The sequence below is a fragment of the Cupressus sempervirens genome, chromosome 5 (genome assembly GCF_028749045.1).
Source record: "Cupressus sempervirens isolate cs-2001-9-10 chromosome 5, ASM2874904v1, whole genome shotgun sequence".
NCBI lineage: Eukaryota > Viridiplantae > Streptophyta > Pinopsida > Cupressales > Cupressaceae > Cupressus > Cupressus sempervirens.
The window spans coordinates 817,796,450-817,817,483 of record NC_143122.1 but is presented as its reverse complement, the minus strand read 5'-3'; positions in this window follow the sequence as shown (position 1 = coordinate 817,817,483).

Genomic DNA, 21,034 nt, shown 5'->3' with positions numbered 1-21,034 from the left:
AAACTTGCACTGTTCCCAATACCAAAAACTTGAGAGGTTTAAAATAATGTTTTTACTTAATACTAACCCTTGTGACAACCTTTTTCTGGCTGTAGAGAGCCTTCATCATTCACGGCCACTGTGTATCAAAGAGTCTCCAAGGTGTTCTGAGTGTGTTTCGAGGTCAATCTTTTGAGGGTCGTAACTCAAAGCTCATGGGGACTATTGATGAAAAATTGAATACTAAAAAATAGTCATGCTAATTCCTACAATAACCTATCTCATTTCCAAGAGATCTCATTCCATTTGGGTTCAACACAACAATCTCGCTCGATGCTAAAACTCATAGTGTGCCTTAGTTCATTGGTGCATCACTACGTAAGTTCGAAACCGCTGATCTTGGCATTGAATTATTAGTTCCATTAGCTCCAAATGGGTAGGTGAACCCTAGTAACACCCTTGTTCTAGCCACAGAGAGCCTCCATCAGTCGCGACCACCCCATACTGAAGAGTCTCGAAGGTGCTCTAATTACATTTTGAGGTCAATCTTCTAAGGGTTGTAACTCAGAGCTTGTGGGGGATATCGATGAAAATTCAAATGCTACAATATGGTCATGTCGAGGCCTACAATAACCTATCTCATTTTTGAGAGATCACATTCTATTTGGATTTGGCACAGTGATCTCACTCGATGCCAAAACTGGTACTATGCCTTAGTTCATAGCTGCATCACTGCATAAATTTTAAACTATTGATCTTGGCATCAAATTTTCAGTTCCATTAGATCTAGAAAGGTAGGTGAACCCCAGTGACACCCTTTTTCTGGCTATGGAGAGCCTCCATCATTCACAACCACCCCATATTGAAGAGTCTCCAAGGTTCTCAAAGTGTGTCTTAAGGTCAATCTTCTGAGGGTCGTAACTCAGAGCTCATGGGGGCTATTGATGAAATGTAAAATGAGACATGATGGTCATGTTGAGGCCTACAATAACATATCTCATTTTCAAGAGAATTTCATTTGGATTCGGCACAGTGATCTTGCTCGATACCAAAACTTGCAGTGTACCTCAATTCATAGGTGCATCACCTCATAACTTTGAAATTATTGATCTTGGTATCAAATTGTTAGTGCCATTAGCTTTTTATGGGTGGGTGAACCCTAATGACATCCTTGTTCTAGCTGTGGAGAGCCTCCATTGTTCGCAGGCATCCCGTATTGAAGAGTCTCCAAGGTGCTCTAAATGTGTTTTGAGGTTGGTCTTTTGAGGGTCATAACTCAAAGCTCATGGGGGATAGCGATGAAATGTTGAATTATATAGGATGGTCATGCCAAGGCCTATAATAACCTATCTCATTTATGAGAGATCACATTCTGTTTAGATTTGGCACATCGATCTCACTCAATGCTAAAACTTGCAGTGTGCCTCAGTTCATAGGTGCATCACTGCATAACTTTAAAACCATTGATCTTGGCATCAAATAATCAATTTCATTATCTCCAAATGGGTAGGTGAACCCTAGTGACATTCTTATTCTAGTCACGGAGAGCCTCCATCATTTGTGGCCACCCCATGTCGAAGAGTCTCTAAGGTGTTCTAAGTGTGGTTCAAGGTCAATCTTCTGAGGGTCATAACTCGAAGCTCATGGGTGCTATCGATGAAATGTCAAATTCTAAAAGATGGTCATGCTGATTCCTACAATAACCTATTTCATTTCAAAGAGATCACATTTCTTTTGGATTCAGTACAATGATCTCACTCAATGCCAAAACTTGCAATGTGCCTCAGTTCATTGGTGCATCACTGCATAACTTTGAAAGCATTGATCTTGGCATTGAATCATCAATTAATTTAGCTTTGGATTCATTGATAAAGCCTAGTGACACTCTTGTTCCATTCTAAAGAGCCTCCATCATTCGTGGCCACCCTGTACCAAAGAGTCTCCAAGGTGCTCGAAGTGTGTTTGGGTGGGTGAACCATAATGACATCTTAAGGGATTTCAAAGATCATTTCAAATTAAATATATATGATATCATTTCAAATTAAAAATTACATTAAAAATTGATAATAAAGGTTGTTAAAATGTTATTCACAAATTATTACATTTGAATTGAATATAACAAACATGATCAAAATGAATGATATTCTATAAACATGAATGATACACATGATCCTCGATAAATTGAACAATACTATACTAAATTAATATGTATATCATTGTGCACATAAATGACAAAAATATATATCAAAATACATGTATCCATGGACAAATCACACAAATATATATCAAAGTTCATGTATCCACATACAAATTACACAAATATATATATATATATATATATATATATATATATATATATATATATAAATACATATATCCATATACAAAATGTGGTTGATCATGCCATCGAAATGTGTATAATATCAATGTTTCTATATACAATGTGGCATATGTCATCTCAAAATATCTCATGATGCATCCTATGACAACTATATTATCATATGTTTTTGGTGGATGATCAAAATGCAGTGTCTTTGCTACACTAGGTGGATCAGATGCCTCCTAAATAAACCAAAAAGGAAAACCCAAAGTTAGACTACTAAATCTATATGATTCTATGTATCTAAAATTGAATTATTCAAATGGATAATGATCCTTTTTTAATGAATAATTATATTATTAAACTTTCATCATAAATACCTCTCTCATTGACCTCCTACGCTGGTCATGAGTATTCTCATATGTCCTCGGCAATGCTTGAACCTCATTGATTGTGACTTGTATATGTTCAAGTATATTTGTTAGATGAATCTACAACTTGAACTATAACATTATAATTCACATCATACTAAATTTATAACATATAATCAAGAATGAAAACTACAACTTACCTCTGTCAACTCCTCCTCTAGATATAATGGCTACGTTAGCAAAGATACAAAACTCTGGCATCTAGCCTCCTGTGCACTAGGTGCTTCCTATGAGATTCAAAATACTAGTTGTTAATATCACAGAAATAAATTTTGAATTTATTTATGACAATAAGGAAAATAAAAAATAAATGATACTTCTGCATACGATGGGGATCTCATTGCGAATGGAAACACTAGAGGGTTTGCGACGTCAAATCTGCCTAGACTCATCACCAGTAGCCACACCCTATGCAATAAATAATGTAATTAAATTTTATTACCACAAACATTTTACAAGAATGTATTGATATTTAATCACTTTAAAAGAACCTATGTAATGTCCCCTGTTTAACCAGTTTGGATATATGTTGTCGTTAGCCTACTTCTATGTGGTCCCGGGGGCTAACAAGGACATGGACGGGATCTTGTGGTGTTTTGGCCTAGTCGATTTTGTTCTGGGGCCAACTAAGTTCATTTGGAGGCATTTACAATGTGACTTACTATTTTTAGTAAGTCAGCCAGGCTAGCCGGATGATAATTTTGATGATGGGGTTGGATGTGTTTTTCTTAGCTCTTTCTAACGAGCTATCATTTGTGGTGTTTCGAGATCATTTGCTATGGAATTTTAATGCCGGAAGTTATTTAATAAAGTAACTTCAATTAAATTAATATTATAAGGTTACTTTATTATATTTTGTATTTATATGTGTGCCCAAGAGTGGGACACCAAATGATCTCCTTGGGACTTTAAAATGATAAATGGAAACAATATATTAAAATGCAAATATGAGATTTAATCCCACATTGCTTGTGGAGTGGGGGTCGACCCTCTAAGAGGACTTTATATACAGCCATGAATGGGGTGTGGAGATATGAAGAGATTGATGAATTCAAGCTTAGTTTGGTTGGTTTGGTTGCTGGCTTTTGGAGACGAAATCCTCCATTGGTGACAATCCTTTCGCTCTTGGAAGACAGAGTCAAGGGATTTAAGATCTATTAGCTTCATACTGTGTGCATTCAGCTTCAATTTTTTCAGCTACAGGTAAGATTGAAATTGTTCCATTTCCAAAGGCATATCATTGCAGACATTGAACAGCATGGACAACAGATTTGGAGGTGAGATTTGGAGCAGGTTTGTGGGTAAACAGTGCTGCTACAGTGCATGTGAATAGTGCGCATGAACAATCCTCATTCTGTGTACTTGGAGGTCATATTTCATACCCTAACCGAGCAGCTATTAGATGGGTTGCTAAACTGGACATCCATCCTCAAATTTCGAACAGCAGCGATCATATTATTTCCAGGTTCTTCTACACCCGATTATAATAGTTCAATGAATGTATAGGTGTCATAATTATAAAGAGTTTTGCATATTCAGTCACTGTGTAACAGTCTTTGCACTACAAACTCAGTCACTTTTGTACACAGCTATATGAAGTTTGTATATCTTGAATAGAGGAATAAGTGTACGGAACATTTACGATCAGTCCATAAGAACTCTTTACATTGCATATTTGTAGTAGTGTTCAAGTGCCAAGATATTTGTCCTTGCTATTCTTCAGATCATATGGTCATTGTTTGGCAGAGAAGTATTATAACATCTGAACAAGAACTCAGAAATTATAAATCAGACTTTGCACACCAACTGTTTGACAAAATGTTGTTGAATCAAAACTAAAAATTTCAAGGTAGAATTAGTAGGGTATGTTACAACCTAATTACCTTTCCCTTGTCAATGGGTTGTGCCTCACCCCTCGCACTTTGCCCGCCTTTGACAAGTGATATCTACAAGAGAAAAGAAATATTAGAAACCATATATGCTCCAATATCAAATAATAAAATAATGAGAAGACAACATAATGTACCATATATGTCTCAAGGCCAAATAAAATAGCTGAGAGCATGACATTATCAATATGTATGAACTCCTCCTCAGTCATCAACTAAACATGAATGAAGATCACATACATGTATAAGTTCATATGGGTTAAGATTACTCTATTAGAAAGATTAACTTTAAATCGCATATGTCATAATAAAAAAATGTATACACATACCAACATAGAAGGATTCCGTGCCTTTGCATGCCCCTCCTCTCTCATGTCAGGGTGTGTAGCCTTTATATGCACATCTGGTGTATCCTCCTCAAATACAAATTGATACTCAAAAAGATCACCTATTGGACCCAAACAAATATTCTTGCATGTAATGCAAGTATGGGGCACAAAAAAAAGTGATGAGCTTGCTGATGATGAACTCACACCAACATCATCAACATGAGGATGCAACACTAACCTAGCCTGGGATATCAATAGGCTACTCAATCTATGGATGACTCTAATAGTATGAGAGCTAGCCTCTACAATGATATCAGGATGCTACACTAGAGGAGGGGGGAGACATCAGTAGGGTGGACAAAAGTGCCAAGTTTCTTTCACTAGGCAAAGGGTCTATTCTAAGGAGCTCCTCCTCCCACACCCATGTTGGGCCTCAGGCTCCAATAGTTCACCTTGAGGTGCAACACAAATTCGGCATACAATTTTTTAATGAAATAGAATGGCACCTCTAAATTGGTGTGTGGAGGGATATAAAAACCATCCACCAATGATCCCAAAAGTTTACACGCACAGCCTCATTTGTGCACCATTTAATTGATAATTTGGGCTTTGTATGTTCTACTTGTTTATTGATTTTTGGGTCCACAAAAAGGCTAACTATCTCATCTTTAGTTATATCTAGGGTTGCAACCTCATCATGGTCCAACCCATCATCAAACATGGCATGTATTTGCTCATGCCAGTGAAGAGTAGCATTTTGTTTATTGGTAATTTTTTCAATATTATTCACTATGGTGTTTAACATGGATAACATGGGAGCCAATGCAGCTATATTGTTATATGTGGTTTGCAAAACCCTTAGTTTGGTGAGATTTTCAAATATCAAATCTTTAATTCAAGGAGGGTTTTGAGGGGGTAGGGGATCATTTGGTGGATGATTTAGAGGGGGTACTAGATCATTTGGTGAAGGGTTATGAGGAACATTGTTTCCTAGATTAGTATCATCATTTGGGTCAGCCATACCTATTAATTTGCAAAACATATTTTCTAATAAAAACAACCTAAATTTCAACAATTTTTATTTTAGAAAACCTATTTTTTAACAAATACTACTTAGAATAATTAATTTATATTAATATTCATTCAAATTATTTAAAAATACAATAAAAAAACTTACCTTTATCCGATACCCGTTCAGAAATCCGATACTCGAAATGGAGAACAATAATAAAACCCAAAAAATGCAATGCAAAATAGCTCTCTAGTTTTTTTTTAAAAAAATATATGTCACAGGTTTCAATTATTTGATAATACTCGATATGATATCAAGTACTTGATAACAGATTGGGTACCCAATATGAAATTGGATACCCGATTACTAATCGGATACCTGAAAAGGCTTGGCCCAAACTTTTTAGCCTTGGTATCACGATGGGTGGAAAAAAGTTAGAGCAGATTTTTAAATGCTTTTAGACATTTTCAAACTCCACTTTTTTCACATTGCCACTTTTTGGCACACCATGATCTTGCACATACCCTAAAACTAAACATTACCTTGGTCTTACACAGTTCAAAATTACACCATCTCAACTTCACGTACATAAAATAATGCTACATTTTTTATACACAAAAGAATACACACTACATGATTTATTTTGATTATAAATAATATTTATTATAATTTTGCATGGTTTTTTACTCTCTTTTTTCAAAAAAATTGACATATTGTTGGAAAAGAAATGATAGAGGCATTGGGAAAAGCTAGAAATTCAATAAGTATTTTTAGATAAATAATGAATACTTTCATAGTGTTGAATCCAAAAAAATCAAATGTAAAGTAACTAGATGAGTTTAGATCAATATTTTTATGCAATATAATTTATAAGGTTCTAGTCAAAGCTCTAGCAGGACGATTGAAAAAAGCCTTCCCTTGTATAATTTCCCAAGGGAAAACATGATTTCTTCCAGGTGGGTCTAATTTTGATGAACTGACTATAGCTAAGGAGGCTAGTAAAAAAGAATCATCCATAATTATAAAATGGACATTGAGAAAACATATGATAAAATAGACTAGATATTCTTGTGCAAATATCTCCAAGTATTTGGCCTCTCAAGAGCATGGACAAATATAACCTAGTATTGCTTCTCTACTCCAAGATTTTTAATCCAATTGAATGATTTACCAGTGGAGTTCTTTTAGAGTTCCAAGGGAATGCAATAAGAATATCTAATCTTCCTATTTATCTTTATTAGTATACTTGAAACTTTAAGCATATCAATTTCCAATGCATAGGTCCAAGGAAGAACAAAAGGATTTATGGTCACTTCCATAGTAGATGTAATCAACCATTACAAATTCATGGATGATACAATATTGTTTGGGAAAGAAAATTGAATAGAAGCCAATGACATCAAATTTTTTTTTTTATAATATTCTAAATCATTAGACTATTATAGTAGTCAAGAGAAGTCTTGGATTTTCTTTTTCTTTTTCAAACCAAAAATATAGTGAAATATTGTAGATTATATGGCCTTTAAGGAGGATAAGATTTTGTATATCTACCTTAAACCCCCTCTAGATAAAGGTTCAATGTCTTTCATGATATGAAACCCAATTGGCCTAGAGAAGATGAGTATTATAGAAAGCTAAATGGATAACGTGGGAGGGAAAATTAACTATGATTAAGGCTATATTATTTTAATCACCCAAAAATGGTCATTTAGAACATGAGACCCCTTTCTATGATCACATCCTATGCTTAATCAATTTTGCATGATTTATCAATTACTTATCTTTGATTAAATCATCATTTTATTCATTAAAAACTATGGCTTGACCACCTTATTCTAAATCTTTATTTAGTTACAAGAACATGATCCCTTTTAATTAAATAAAATCCCCTTTATTCTATGTATGCACATGAAAAAAGAATTTTCTAATTTAAAAAGAAAAAGAAAAAGGCATTTTTGTCTACACATTAAATGTACACTTTCCAATATAATGAAATCTCTCTTTTGTCTCTTATTATCCTCTACATATCTTTTTCCTCTTAAACACAACCATTGATCTTTCCTCCCAAGAATCTTGTGCACCAAAGTCAACATGTAGTTTATTCTCCACCATGGTTTTTGCCTCTTAATATCTACCATTCTTTATTCTTTAAAAGGAGGCTCTTTCCCCACTCTTGCATACCTTAGACACTCACACTATTGTTAAACTTCAAGATTCATTCTATAGGACTTGGTGCACTCACCACACTCTTGCCATTCTTCTATTGTTGAAGTACTTTACATTCATATTAGCATAGTTTCATCTTAATTCATAGCGTAGATCTTTACTTTTATCATTCTTACATTGCATTTTCTTTCTTGTACTTACATATCATGTTTAGAATAGCTTGTGTTTCATTCTATCTTGCATTTTCATTGAATCTCTCTTTTCATGGTGCACCTTGTTAGGTCTCCTAATTAGGTTCTTGAGAGCCACCATTATATCTCTTTGATCCTTGCAAATCATGATTAGAGAGCTATAATCCACTTCTCAAGTCTATGCTTCCATGAGATTCTTTGAGAATAAGGGTTTATAGAAGTGTGCTATATTTTGTGCATACATTTTTGGTGCCCACTATCAGGCTAAGGCTTCCAATAAGACTCTTCTCAAAATCTTGCATAGAAGTATCAAAAAATTAGGAAGATATTGGCACTTAAATATTAATCCTACACTTTGTTCATATAGGATTTGTATTTGCATAGCTACAAGAGCCATTCCATTTTCACTTTTATATGGTTCTAAGGTTGTTTTACCTATCAAAGTTGAGATTCTCTCACTTTGGGTGGCTCTTAGAAGTCTTGCAACATATGAGGATTATAGAATCACGTGTCTACAAGAACTAGAAAATTTGGATGAATGTAGAAAATTTTCCTTTGATCAAATGATGGTTTGTCAAAAATTAATTTCTCAAAGGTGTAACAAGAAAGTCCTCCCTAGAGAGTTCTAGGTTGGAGATTTTGTCTTACAAGATAATCCCAAGAATCAACAAAATAGAGCTCAAAAGAGAAAGTTTGAACCTAACTAGTTGGGTCCATATATCAAAATTGTTGCTTTTGAATCTAGTGCATATCATATTTCTACACCTGATGGAGAATAGGTCCTTGAACCTATCAACGTCCTGCACTTGAAGATCTACACATGAAACTCTTATTGTTTGGAGCTTTGTACACATCTTAAAATCTTGAAAAATCCTTAAAAATAGAAAATGTCCTAAAAAATGATCATCTTAGTGAAACATAGCAATAGAAACTTTGATCTATCACCAAAAAATTCAAATATAAAAAAAAATCCAAAAAAAGAGAAAAAATAACCTATTCCAAGTGGTGAAAACCTAGAAATAAGTGCTACTTGAGGCCTATGCACCTTTATCTATTATATCATAATTTTGACACTTAGACATTTAACTCCATCATACTTACTTATCTCTTGGTTTGGAGTTGATCTTTGTCTAGGTTTAGGGTGCATGAACTATGTAAACTTTTATTTCTTGGATGTGTTAGTCTCTAGGGATACTAGTAGGGTGTGTGCACCAAGATGGTGTACAATTTAGTGGACATCTAGAAAAAAAAAACTAAAAATATCAATAACCTGATCAGGTTACTCACAACCCAATTAGGTTATATGAAATTTCAAAAAGTCATTAGGCTTGGTTACCAAGCCTAGCAAAAATACATAAAAAATAAAACCCCATAAGGTTTTGGAACCCAATCAGGTTTTTAGGATGAAAAATATCTTCAAAACCTGATCAGGTTATGCAAAACCCAATCGGGTTAGGCAAAATCTGATTGGGCTTTGAAGAAATAAAAATAGGTTCCACTCTGAAAGCCATAACTTTCACATCCAAACTTCAATTAACTCCATTCAAAATGCATTGGAAAGCTATTAAAGAGATCTACAACATAATGCAAATAAAATAATAGTAAGAAATCAATATTTTATTTTCCATACATTATAATCAATCATGATCTAAAATAAGTAGTCATTATTTTCCAAACATGGAGTGAATAGGTAGGTAAGAGTATCATAGTTTTTATCTTTCTATCACCTCTCTCCCTCTCTCACTCCCTATATCTCTTTTTCACACACAAAATCACTCAGTCGCTCCTAAATCTCTCTTAGTAACTCTTATCCTCTCTCATTCTCATACTAGCTCATAACCTCTCCCCCCCCCCTCTCTCTTTCTCTCTCTCTCTCTCTCTCTCTCTCTCTCTCTCTCTCTCTCTCTCTCTCTCTCTCTCTCCTCTCTCTCTCTCTCTCTCTCTCTCACACACACACACACACACACACACACACACACACACATTCAGTCTTTAACTCCTGATATATGTCTCTCTTACAAAATTATAACCTCTATCTAACTCATAATCCTTAAACCTCTCTCCCTCCTCTCTCTCTCTCTCTCTCTCTCTCTCTCTCTCACACACACACACACACACACACACACACACACACACACACACACACACACTCATGCACATTAACTCTTGAATTCTCTCTCTTACTCACTCATAATCTCTCTCTTAATAAATCTTAACTTCTCTAATTATCTCACTAACTCCTAACCACTCTCTCTATATAAATTTCAATCCATAACCTTTGGCTCTCTAACAAACACCTACCCCAACTCTGATTAAGCCCTACCCCCTCCATGACTAACCCCTAAAATCTCTCTCTCTCTCTCTCTCTCTCTCTCTCTCTCTCTCTCTCTCTCTCTCTCTCTCTCTCTCTCTCGCTCTCTCTCTCTCTCTCTCTCTCTCTCACACACACACACACACACACACTTATCACTCTCTCTATCCATGTCCAATCCACTCTCACTCTCTCCATCTCTCTCTTAATCTCTTTTATCCTATCCTCTCTCTCTTCCTATCCCCTACTATCTTTCTATCTCTCAACCTATTCTAACCCCTTACCCACTCTTTCTCCCCTAATCCCTAACCCCCCCTCTCCCTGACCTCTGATCCTTGAAATGGGAACTTCATGCAAAGAGAGAGAGAGAGAGAGGAGAGAGAGAGAGAGAGAGAGAGAGAGAGAGATTTTAGGGTTTAGTAAGAGAGGGAGGCATAGGGATTACTCAAAGAGATACAATGCTTAAGAGTAACAAGTTAGACACAGAGGAGAGAGGTTAGGAGTTAGTAAGAGAGATATCTTAGGAGTTATTTAGTTAGTGATTGATTGTGTGTATTTTTGTTTGAGAGAGAGAAAATTAAAATATGTTAGCATTTGTGTTTACCTATTGATTACGCACCTAGAAAACAATGACTACTTGTTTTAGATTATGCTTATTCAAATTGATGGAAAATAAAATGTTGACGACATAGGATTAATTTATCTACATCATGTTGTAGAGCTCTTCAATAACTTTCTAGCTCATTTTGAAAAGAGTCAATTGAACTCCATATGTGAAAGTTATGGCATTCAAAGTAAAGCCTACTTTTAGTTCTTCAATGACCTTACACCTTTTTAATAGTATTGGGTCATGATATTTCTCACTTCCAGACATGAGTCCTAGAGAGTCAACATTTTTTCTTTATCTTCCTCTTTCAAATTATGCTTAAAATAAAACTAATTAAGATATGCTTAATAAATTTCTTTGTATGTTGCTTGTATTGTTTTCAATGAGTGTTCCCTCCTTAGTCTCTATGAGATATCAATGAACTAGAGGACTAATGGCATGGGGCATGTTTTCTTTTGTCTTCTTCCTTTGGGTGCAGCTTTGATGATCCTAAGTGTTTCTTACTTTGACCCATTTACAAACTTAGGAGATTTGGGGCATCATCCTTGTCTATTACATCATTTTTTATCATGCAAGATCTCACTTAGGGGTTATCTTGGCATTATGCTTTGATACAAGTATAATCTTGAGAGAAAGAAAAACTTAGAGAATCTACCAGTGATTCATCTTGACCTTTATGAATTTGATGCTTATGGTAGGTTCTCATGTCTTGGCTTGATGATGAAAATAAGGGACCATATCTAATTGACCCTTGAAATTTCACTTTGCACTATCATGTTAGTTTTTATTTAAGGGTTTCATTTTAGTGTAGTTTTCATATGAGTTCAAAGAGCATCACCTTCATCACTTTTGGATGCATCATTAATTTCATTTGATCATCTTTTCTTCTATATCTCTTCATCACCTTTCTTGGACTTTTAGAATCATCTTCTCTTTCTTTTATCCTATCATCACAAGAGGTTAATCATATCATCATATCTAATCTATCCCAAAATGTTATTTTCAACTCATGAGTACTTATATCATATATATTAGAGCTAGTAAATATCAAAAAAAGCATCACATATCATGGTACAAAGGAAATAAATATGAGCATATAATAACATCACACGAGAAAGTAAAGGTACATCCATGATATCAAGGACATGAACATAAGGAAAATGAGACAAGCACACAAAAATAATCTAAATCTAAATCTAGTATCTTATATATATATCATGATAAATTAATACAAGTACAATATGAGATAAAAATATAGATAAATGTCTCAAAATATTGATGTCAAAATATGGGAGGACCTAATACAATCTATGTATAAGACTAACTTCCTCCCTCTTGTGTAAGTGGTGGAGGTGGAGGAGCTTGGGTCCTATTTGGTAGCAACAATGCATCCTCTAATATGTTATCTCTCTAATAAAAATAGGGAACATGCCACTCTAAGGGCACTATTGCTATATATGCTCCATAGTAATAGGATTCCCTAGCCTTGTGTCTCTCTACATCTTGCCACACTCTATCTTGATTAGTGTCTGCTCCTTGGCCTAAACCTTGGCTCGTACATCTATAAGCTATTAATCTCTCACTACTATGATAGTCTTGGCCTACTATATCTCTTCATGTGTGGCCCTCAACTCTTACTCTAATCATGCTATCCTACCATCATCCCCCTATCCCCTCTACTACAACTTTGGTGGTTGTCTCTCCCATGATCTACATCCTAACCCAAGGTCACTCTCCACTCGTGCCCTCCATACTAATCTCTCCTCTAGCTCATCCTCCTCCATAGCCATTGATATTGCTTTGGTCTTGGACCAAGTGGTTGGTCTACTACCATAAGGGGCACTTTCACTCATACCACTAGTACTACCACCTCCTCTCTATCCTCTATCTCAATCCCCATCTCCACCATCATCTCCCCCCACCCCCATTATCACTTTCATCATCCCCTCACCCTAGGGAATCACTATGGGTAGGATCTGTAAATCTCAGGAAAGGATGCTACCAAATCCATCTATGATACTAAGGAGATATCCCTTCATCTTTCATTGTCATCAATAAATCCCAAGTCACTCATTGGATTTGCCTAGTCTTGTGGAGATAATCCACATATCCTAGCATAGGGGACCATCCTACATCCTCCTCTATGTAGTACTTCACATAATATGTGACCTCTATACTTGCCCCTATTACTGCCCAAATTGTCACCATACCCTGTTGGTGAGAAATCCCTTTGTGCACCTCCCCACCAATGGCCAACTATAGAACATATATGCAAGCTTGTATTGTGCCTCAATCCACTATTTTCACTCCACATAAGGACACTACTCTATAGATGATAACTCATTGAGTCTCCTCTACTATAATTTTGTATCTCCCACATGTGACTACTACAAAAACCCTAAATACCTATAGATGTAAGGTTGACCCCTCAGTCTAGGTTGCACCCTAGGGAAGATCACTTCTATATGCTCCCATGCCCAGATCTACACTAGGATTGCTCAACATGCCCAACTCTTCCCCTCCTAGTAGACAATGTCATGTAGCTCAAAATACATGTCTACCATGAGAGAGGGTAACCATGTCCTCCGACAAGGGAGAGTGAGTAGATCCTCATGAAGCATCCCTATCCACACTAGAAGCCTCTCTAACTAATCTTTGTGCCAAGAAAATGCCTTACTAGAGAAAATAGAAAGCAAGTTGTAGGAGAATCATCTATATAATATGATATCATATGCTCCCGCACAATCACATGGTCAAGAATTTTGTCATCTCTTAACATTGTGTACATGACCACTATGACCTAGTGGAGAGACTAATCAAAGTACACTTGCACCAAAAAACTCTCAAGTTTCAGATCAGATCATATGGATAAATCTCTCAAGTAATGGTTAAGATATTAAAATACTTACTTGCACTAATACATTTGGCATTGATTTGCGATGGCTAAGTGTTGCAATTATGATTGCAATGTGTTGCTACTACGATAGTAATAGACGTCATTGTTTTTTAGTCACAAATTACAATGTCTATCCTTTGCTATCACAATTACGACGCCTATCCATTGCAATGAAATCACTTTATTATGGCATGAACCTCGTTGCAATGCTTGCGACTTATACCACAATTGCGATGTCTACCACAAGGCATCTGACGATGGGGTCGCTGTAGCGACGACACCGATGGCCGTCGCAATGCTTACCGTTGCGATGTCCACGAAAAGAATTTCGACAGCGCCGCTGTGGCGGTGACGCCAACTGTCGTCACAATGGTTGGGGCAGACGTTGCAATTGCGATGTCCATAAAAAGCATTACAATGGGGCTGCTATGGCAGCAATGCCAATTACCGTCACCACCACAGCGACCCCACCGCAAGCATATTTAGCCTGTTGCTTCAGCCACAAACATAATTGCAAGTTTGACAAGTAGAAATATATCTCCATTTCTCACATTTATTTGATGAATTTCAGAAGTATAAGGAAATATTGGCTACAGGGATCTAACATTGAATCATTGAAAATTTTTGAAGTAATGCATTTTTTCATGATATTTTGACTTCATTATCAACTTTCTATAGTGTTTACCATGTTTTCTAAATGGTTGCCAGCAATGTGATTTTCCCTCTGTCGATTGGAATATTTTCCATAAGAGTCGTCTATGCCAGCTTCATCCTGTACTTGTTTAACCTTTTTCCTTTTGCCACGGTCATATTCTTCGTCCCTGCATAAACCACACAAGATTATGAAACACAATAGCATAGACATAGACAATTGATTATTGTCCATAGAAACACTTTATGCATGAATAGACTATTATGCTACTATTTATAGATAGCACCCCATATTTTTGGCATGTTTCTCCTCTATTTGTAAAGCTATTATTTGACTGACAGGGAGCAAACAAGTTTTTCTCCGTGCTAATTTTAGAGTCTTGCTCAACATCAGAATATTGTCTAGGTTTACTTAAACCAAGTCCGCCAGGAACTTCTCTTTGTTTCTTTAGCTTAGTACCATTTCCACTAGAAAGCTACCTATTTACAAGGGGCATCGAAGTATCAAAAAATTTAGCAATGTTGCACCCATTCTGAACCACACCAGCTGTAATTTTTGATGTCTCAGTTTGCTGCACAAAAACATAGAGAGCAGACCAGTTTTTCTCTGTGCTAATGTTAGAGTCTTGCTCAACATCAGAATATTGTCTAGCTTTACTTAAACCAAGTTTGCCAGGAACTTCTCTTTGTTTCTTTAGCTTAGTACCATTTCCACTAGAAAGCTACCTTTTTACAAGAGGCATCGGAGTATCACAAAATTTAGAAATGTTACACCCATTCTGAACCACACCAGTTGTAATTTTAGATGTCTTGGTTCGTTGCACAGAAACACAACCATTTATTTTGTTTGACAGACCCTTTCCATAGGATTTTTGTGGATACTTAGAAGCGACTAAACATGCAAAACTTTTTGCAGCTAGATACTCTTTTCCAGAAGGCATTTTTGTAGAGTGTTTCTGCTTAAGAAAAATGTTAGCCTTCTTAAGCTGTAACTTCATGCATTTCTTCCTTTCATTGGATCATTTCTTCCTCAAAATATGCATTGCTCTTAGAAGAAAATGCCCCCTGAAAGACAATTCTTTTAAAAACTAAGGACATGGAAGATGCTTCATAAGCTTCAATCTGTTTCTATTAATGAGGTAGTGGTTGTCCTCATGGTGTTTTTGGTACTTTTGGCTGGAAATACATTTAGTTTCTTGACTATATTTTTGCAACCTATGTGGATGCATAGCTTTTACACATGACCCATTCATTTCCCTTCCCTTATAGAGAAAAGTACCATTTTTGCCTCCTTGACAAAAGGAACATATAAAGATTCATTAGGACTAAAAGCAATTTTCTCAAAAACAAACATATACACTGTAGCATTAATACAAAAAAAAAGCACCTAAAATAAGCAACCATCTTCTAGGGATAGGAGCTTAGCAGCCTCACTCTCATTATCTATAGAATTGTGGACCACACTACCATTCTCTAGATGCTCACCAGCTACAAGTTTACCATTTGAATCATTTTTTGGCAGTTTAGTAGCATGATGCCAAGTAATAATACCTGTCAAACCATTTGTAGAATGTTTGACATTCTCATGATCTATTACCATTAATTTTTGAATAAGTTTCAGAATTTCTACCAATATAGTTCTCATTATCATTGCTCACATCATAGTTCCGAGAATGTCTAACAACCATATCATTAAAATTACCCACATAATCAGTTCCCTTTATTTCAGATTCCTGCTCCTTAATATTATTACTAGACCCATTCGATGTGCATCCATTACTTATGGTATGACTTGACTAAAAGACATTATTTGTTTGAATACCATTGGTTCTTGGAGGCACCATCTGTAATGTAGCATCATCATCTGCTGATGATATGGATTTGCAGCATGACTGGCCAGAACTTGTGTTCTTTTCTAGACTTTCTGAAATGAAATTGACATTTGACAAATTTTCTACCTGTTGGGGTATCTTGTTTACACCTGCAACACTAAAAGAGATTGTTGTCGTTTGGAAAGAATGCATGTTTTCTGTCACTTGGGGGGCATATGAATCTTGTAAGTGGTTTTCCTTTGGATGTCCAATGTTCAATGACACCCTCTTCTTTAGTTTAGAGCCATTATACTGAGATTCAGACCCACCTGCTGTTTGAATACTAGTTTTCTTATCTCGTATATAAAATAACATGTAAGCTTTCTGGGAAAGCACACTTTTCTCACTGACTGAATAGACCTAGAGTAAAAAAATTTCATAAGAATAACTTCAATCCGTCTAAGAAACTTTAGTATAATTAGTGTTACCATATAAAGAAAAAGTTCTACATAAAATTGTAGTTCTTTTGTGTATTCTGTTATACACAAATTATAATGAGCTTGCTCCACAAAATTAAACATGTCTTCACAACTGTAGCAAATGTATACCCAATTATCATCTAAAGCATGCTAGATGCCTGTGGATGAACGAATAAAGCAGAAATAATGACCAGAATGTGTGCTCCAACCATCATGAACAAGAACACCATAAAGAGTGTACTTAAAATTGCCCTCCTATGATTGATCAATAGACATAAAAACTAGAATATCATTCAAACGTGCAAAATTTATTAAAAAACCAATAGATATTACAAAAACTATATTATTAGATTCTACTGAAAATGTGATCCACTGGCAAATAATATTGTAAGGGCTCCTTACATGTGAACTGCTAACAAATGGTTTGAGATCCAATGTACAACCAAAGTCTACTTTTTTGTCAATTTTTCCTCCAGATCCAACTACACTAAAGCGCTTGAGATGAATAACAAGAACATGTGGTGCTTTATCAATTTTGAGTTGTTTTAGAGCCTTCACTTTTACTTTGCATCGTTCACATTGATATCTTTTCACACCCCCATCTAACTGCTCCACTGCCGTGTAATGGGATAATGCTTTCAACAAGGAATTTGTTCGAATGATCTCTAGGCTCAAATCTAAGAAAGGACCAAATTTATTTGAGCAATAAGAACATTGTGTGCACTTCACCTACAAGCCAGGTTGAAGCAATTGTTAATGAATAAAATACTTTTCTAAGACTATAACCTAGAGTTTCCAGCATAAAAATAATTTTGAAAGGTTTAAGTGACTCAAAAAATCCCATTTATGAAATGAATAGTAAATCTTGGAGGTGTCTATAAGCCCCTCTCTATTCCCTTGCTAATATTAAAAAAGATGATGTTTAGATATGAATAACTTCTTTTGATATCTTCTTACATTCACTCATCCTTGTTAACAAAGTACAAATTTTTTTGAAAATATAAACAACTAAAAATCACAACCTGACTTATGAGTCGGCCACCAAATATTTTATTTACTAGACTCTTCTCATAAGCAACAGGTGATTCAATTAAACAATATAGATAAATATACTCATACTGGTGAAAGAAAGTTTTATGTTTTTTCTGTGTTTTTTTGAATATATAATTTTTTCCTTTGTTTAGAATATGGAATATACAGCAATGCATGGAAGTTGAAAGTGTAGATACAGTGCCCCTCATATGATCTTTCTATCTCTTGAGTCAATTCTTTCCGATGTGCTTGAGCATACATAGAACAAACCTGCATCCTTTATAAGTTTAGGCCAATCTTGTGAAGCAACAACCTGAAAGTTCAAGAATCATGAGAAAAATTAAACATAGAAAAAACCACGAGAAACTAAGTTACAATCATGATTCCAAGAACAACCTGTCAAATAATAAACAAGTCAGAATATGAATTTTATTAAATTTTAAAAGTTTAGAGATTAGAGATTGGATCTGTGAAATTTAGTTTTACATGTTTAGGGATTAGATATGTGACTGGAGATGTCACTTTTATGCACCCACAAACTGAGGCAAATAATGGACATACGGGTTATGAATCTAAACAAATATTGGTGATGGGACATAGAATGTCATGAACTGATTTGTGTCATATTTAAACTATTTATTCATTTGTAATAATTCAATACTGATATGTTTTTAAAAAAGAAGGTTTCAGAATCTCAGGAACCCCTTTTTTAGCTATCATTGAAAAAGTTTTGTAATTAGTGTACCTTAAAAAAAGAGTTCCTAATCTTACACAAAAGAATAACAATAAATAACTTTGTTTCAGTTTGGTTAGTTAGTGAAATGGTAGACGAGAAGCTTGTATCTCCAAATTGATTTTGATTTTATGAAAGTCAGGTTGAACTAAATTCAAGGGAATGTCTATTTAAAAGCTGCTTTCACAAAATAGTAACCATAGGCTCTACCTATCATTTGATAGATTTTTTATTTAAGTGTTGTCAATATTAAATTTTAATAGAGCCAGGAATCAGTTTGAGAAAGATTGAAACATGTTATCATTCAATTCCTTCTTACAACATAATTATTTATGATCCAAGTTGGACAGAATTACAGAAGAAAAAGGGATTTAAAAAAAAAATCGATCAACTAACATGTAGGTGCCATGATGAGATGACACACACCTGTCCATATGCAAGAACTATGGCATTATAACCTTGGAATAAACCATCAACAAGTGGAGCAACACATTCTCCAAAAATCATTGATGATGGAGAACCAATGCTTCCATACACATGATCAAATGTAAATGAATGCGTACCAATTTGCACCTGCAAAATTATAATCGGAAATTGGTAGAAGTTATAAATATACTCTACGACTCCATTGAATGTAAAATCCAGATCTTAGAATCTATATGATTAAAATACAAGACATTAATGGATTTCAATAAATTGAAGCAAGTACTAAGAAAATATGCATCATGCACTATTTAAAAAATAAATGGCATGATAGTATTTTCATGTGCACATATTAATATACAAAAGAAACTAGCAGTTTGAAACTGTGTCTGATACAAAAGTGTAATTAAACAACAAGAGAGTTGGAATTGTAAAGATTATTGTTACTGTATTTCTAACACTGTAGTTTTATAATGAAAAAAAGTTCTGTCGAGTTTCTCAACACACACACACACACACACACACACACACACACACACACACACACACACACACACACACACACACACACACACACACACACACACACACACACACACACACAGAATATTACTTTGTGCAGATTCAATTACTAAGAGTCCAGTTTAAAAGTGTGCAAATTTGGCTTGAGATGCTGACTTTATAAAGTCATCTGCAAGTTGATCATGAAAGACAACATCTCCATTTCATTATTTTGCATCTTTTCTCTTAATTAATGAAAATAAAACTTAATGTGTTTGAATCATTCATACATCGGTGGATTCTTCATCATCTTCAAAACATTGAGCATTGCAGTATATTGTTGGAGATGGATTGGAGAAAATAAAAACATCACCTCAGATTCTAGAATACCAAATTTTTTTCCATATTGTTCAATGTGCTTCCTTGTAATCTTCTTCTTACAAACCTAGGAAACTGCTCTTGAGCTCATGTTGACAGTATACCCAATTGTTACTAGCAATCATCAATAGATCCTGTCAAATTTGAATCTATGTAAAAAATTAGGGAGAAGTCATCATCCTTTATGTTCTCTAGTCCAAAGGTTAGATTACCCAACACATATATCAACAGATATAGCTGTCTTCTAATGTGTTTGCCTAGGTCCTGTCATTATCTTGGAGAGATAACTTGCAAAAAATCCTGCATCTGATCAGGTATTTGTAAGATGGATGAGGATCCAAACCATATATCTATAGTGAGATTCATTAACCTTTTATGATCAATCATAACTGGAAAACCATGGTTTTCCACTATTCTTTCGCTATCAGTCATCCCAAAGTTTTCAATCAACTCTTTGGGATACTTTGTCCAAGAAACAACTGCATGATTATGATTTGTTATACATCTAACTTCAAGGTAGAAAATGAAACTATATAAGATATGTAATCTCAAATTATTTAAATCATGATCCACTTGAAGTCAAGTTTTCACTTCTTACAGTGGTCACAAGATTGTCAACATAAACAATCAGGATGACAATCTCAGTTGTTGTCTAAAAGACTTTGACATAATTCATGAGCTCAAAGGTGCTAATCAATCTATGTAATTCATGAGCTCAAAGGTGCTAATCAATCTATGTTGTACCCTGCACAAGGAGTTTACTTCAACCCATACAATGATTTGATCAATTGACATAACTGGTGATCTAGGAATCTCCTTGAACTTTCTTTATAATCTATTGTACTCTTGAGATGCATTGACCTACTTTTGATAATCTGTGGACACTAACATATTT